Consider the following 4,291-nt stretch of genomic DNA (forward strand, 5'->3'; position numbering starts at 1 on the left):
ATATTATTTTAGGATTAGAAAAAATTGAATTATTTTTATATTTTGTGTAAAAAATTAAAAAAAATATAATAATAAAATAAAATGAGATAAGATGAGTTTACATCACTTCTCAATCACAGAAAAGAAGCACCAAACAAAATCATGAAGCACCAAACAAAATCTGAAGCCTCAAAAGAAAAATAATTGAAACTTCATAAATGCTCTATTTATTTTACAAAAAAAAAAAAAAAATTGAATGTACGTTCTGGCATCAACCCGCTGTCATAATTTGACTTCAAAAAGTAAGGCTGCGTTTAGATGTTGAATTGATCTGAATTGAACTTAGTTCTTTATAAATAATAGTGAGTTGAGTAGGTGGAGTGAGTTATGTAGAGTTCATCTAAAATGAGTTTAAATATGTTTGAATGTTAAGATGAGTTTAGTACTATTTATGGAAAATTGAAAAAGGTTGTGGGTCCTAAAGATAAAGATGTATTGAGTTGGAAAAGGTTGTGGGTCTCACATGTAAGAAGGTTTTGAATTGAGATGAGTTTAATAATTTGAGAGTAGAGTGTTTAGATATTAGACTCAACTTAAAATTATATTGAACTGAATTGATCTCAATAGAGTCTTGTAACCAAACGGGACCTAAATTTCTGAATTTCTTCTAAAGAAAAATACCCAATGGACTCTCATTGAAGAGCCCTATAAACTTTGCCACTTTGGTAATACTCTTGCGCGTCGAGAAGTCGTAGGAGGGAGTCTCCCTTTGTAATAATTTCCGAAGCCATGCCAGTTTTATATAATTGAAATTCATAGACATATTTCAAAACCTTTACAAGGTGCTGCTTCCATTGAGAATAGGGGTGGGCAGCGGGACCCTGTTGCCCATTTTCCCGTGTAACGCCCCGTCCTTGAGGGGTCCGGAAAGTTAACTCATGTCACTTAAAAATCATTGTTCAACCACATAGTAAATACTCTAATTTTTCTTTATCGCACAAAATAATACTCATTAATTCACATCAATTACTTCAGTATAATTATTCTAAGACAATACAAAGTCTTAATATAAACATCAACCTCGCAACAAATCACATCATCAGAGCACAACAAGCTTACTGAATAAAAATCTTCAATACTCATATAAACCTTCTATGCTTAATCCATTATTCTTAACTCATCTCACTTATGCTCCATATTCTTGATCCTCAGCTGAAATATTCAAATTATCTAAAAAATATTGTTGAGATAAGATGTGAGTTATCAATAACTCAGTAAGTAGAGAACATATACTAGTATGCAAACATGAGCATTTACAGAGTTTAGAATGCAAAACAAAACACTTTTTATTTTCAGAATGCAGAGTTAAAACATGTTATAAAAAATATCAGAGCAAAAGTTTAAAAATAATCTTATTCAAAATTCCCTTGACACATCATAATTGAAATATCATATCAGAACAAAATTCCATGTTTAACCCCCGTGGTAGGGTTGTACAAATCCCGACGGCCAATCGAGTAGAAACAAAATGTGAATCTTCCCCTTATCATTCTCGGAGTCCCGAGTGTGCACATAGGAAATACCATGCAGAAAACCACTTTGTTTTCAAAGTGGGTGTAACAGAAACAGAAAAGTTGGTACCAATCCAAACCGAGGCCACAGTTTTACACCCGTGGTAAGATCATAACAAAACAGAAACAGAATGTCATGCCAAAGGTTGCAAAAATCGCATCATATTATATCTGAGTACAAAACATTATCAAAATAGAACAAAATAGAATCAAATCACAAAAATATGATTTATGCACAATTTTTCATATTCGCTTTCTTTTGCATAGTTCAAAAATAAAATGCCAAAACTTTACTCATATCTATACCAATCATGACATAAAGTACTTTATTCTTATACATAATTTCATGAGTCATGCAGAAACAAATAATTGAGATCGTTTCAAATTTCTTTTCATAACAATTCATATTTTTCCAAAAATCAACCCAGCCTATTATATTTATTTTTATGCAAAATCTAATATAGGAAACCCGTTTATCTGGACTTCTTAGTCTTTCAAAAATTTCCTCAACAATGCCGAACAAATATTAATTGTCACCTATAAGATAATCACGTAATTTTCGTAAATTTACAATCAATCACGTATTTCAATATTTAAGCCTAAGCCTCTAAAATAAGCTATTTTAATTCCTCACGATCAAAAATTCTCATAACCTCAAAATATATTGTCACTTTCTAAAATCATCAATATCTACTTAATCGAATTCGTACCAAATAAGAAATTTATCGAATAAGTATCATGATAATTACGGAACTCAATAAATACTAATATTTAAAATATCTAAAATACCAACAACATATTATAAATTAATAGAATACTTTGGCTACTAAAAATTTCCATAAAATAAGTCATGAAAAACTCCTATGTAAAAAATAGGTTTACCTCCTTTAGTTAACAATATTATCAAAATATTATCTACACAAATATAATATTTTTTAGACTTAAAACAAAACCCAATTAAACTAAGCTCTAAAAAGTAAATCTGGAGGCATACACTAAGGGGTAAAAAAGTAATAGTAGTTCCTTCTATTAGGTTAACATCGTTACATATATATATATGTATACATCTTATAGAGAACTACCAGAGAACAAAAGAAAAGCTAAACAACAGTGCAGCGGCTGCATTTACGAGAGATGGGGGCAAGACGGCGTGGAGCTGGCGGTTGACTACAGCGGATGGGAGCGGCGCTTGGGCATTGGCTGAGAGAGAAAGAGAGAGCGATGAGCGAGATAGGCACACGGTGAGAGACTGAGGGAGAGACCGAGAGAGACAGAGAGAAAAGAGAAAAACAAAAAGAAACTGCAAGAGCTTACCAGGGGCCTGAGGAGACTTGAGACGGACTGGGGTGACGGGAAGTCTTCGCCGACAGTTTCTGTTGCGCCACAACATGGTGGAGTTCTCGGTGGAGGGTGGTTGTAGTGGCTTAAGGTGGGCGGAATTGTTGTTCTGTTTTTCCGAAACTAAAATAGGGGAGAGCTTGCAGGGGCACGGTGGTTCCGTGTGTGGAGTTGTTGGCTGTTAGCAGAGGAGTCTTGCCAAGAGGAAGAGCTGCACTCTGTTTTCGGGTGTCTAAAACAGAAGAGTTCCGACGTGAGGTAGCATGCGGTGTAGCGGTAGACATGAATCGGGGCTGGCTGGTTTGTCAGTGGGTCTTTGGGCTTTAGTGATGCTAGTGCTCAGTTTGCATGGGGTGGGCTAATGGTTGGCGGTAGTGGTCCTTGCTAGCGACAACAAAATGGAGATCTCGGTTTGACCTTCTGTGAAGAGAAGGACGAGCGGCACTTATTCTAGAGCTGGGGATGCTTAACATATATATAAGATATATATATATATATCTATATATAGTAAACAGATAAAAACCTAAAGGAAAAAGGAAGGAGGGACGTGCTTGAAAATGGAAAACGGATGTGAAATCGAGTATGACGGAGTTTAGAATCGTTTCCACAGGCTTGGGCTCTTTAGCCTAAAAAAAATATATTGGGCCCATGGGCTTTTTCCCTAAGTTTTGGTCTCGACTCAACTTAAAAAAAAATGCACTTGTTCCATAAAATCATCGGCCCATAAAAAGATTTTCCATCAGACCCAAAAATATTTAAGGAAATTATTAAAATAGCAAGCCCATGACAAAATTTTGTTATCCACCAAAATAAAATTTGGACCCGCAACCAGTATATATAAAAAATAATCTTAACAAGAAAGATGAGGCAATACCTGAATCCAGAGGGTTTAGTTGGTGAATGAAACTTGGGTCTACAAAAACCTTGAGAAAATCCCTCCAAAATAATACTTTCCACAAAAGCATTAAAGCTCGTGCCGCCGCACCTGATGGAGCCCAGAACATGCATGCTTCCCTGCAAATTGTTGTTTCTCCTCCTCCGTCAGATTGAAGAATTCAACGCAAGCCTTGATCATCGCCTTCATCTGGCTCTCGGGCACACCATGATTGATCACCTGACAGCCATCAACCTCACTATACATACACAGATCGACTATATATGCAGAGGTATAAAAAGGATAATGCAAACCACATTAATGCATTTACCATGAAGAAGAACCAGTCTTGGCAGACTTTGCCAAGGTCATGGACGAGCTTGGTTGCTTCAACCTTATCAACATATTCGGGTCAAATTGTCAAGAAAAAAGTTGCTAAAGAGACTACTACGATGATTGTTGCGATATCAAGTTCAGCCTTTGTTCAAATGCATGGTGATGATCAATCAACAAATCCCTATCATTTACA

The sequence above is a fragment of the Juglans regia genome, chromosome 8 (assembly GCF_001411555.2).
Source record: "Juglans regia cultivar Chandler chromosome 8, Walnut 2.0, whole genome shotgun sequence".
NCBI classification, from domain to species: Eukaryota; Viridiplantae; Streptophyta; class Magnoliopsida; order Fagales; family Juglandaceae; genus Juglans; species Juglans regia.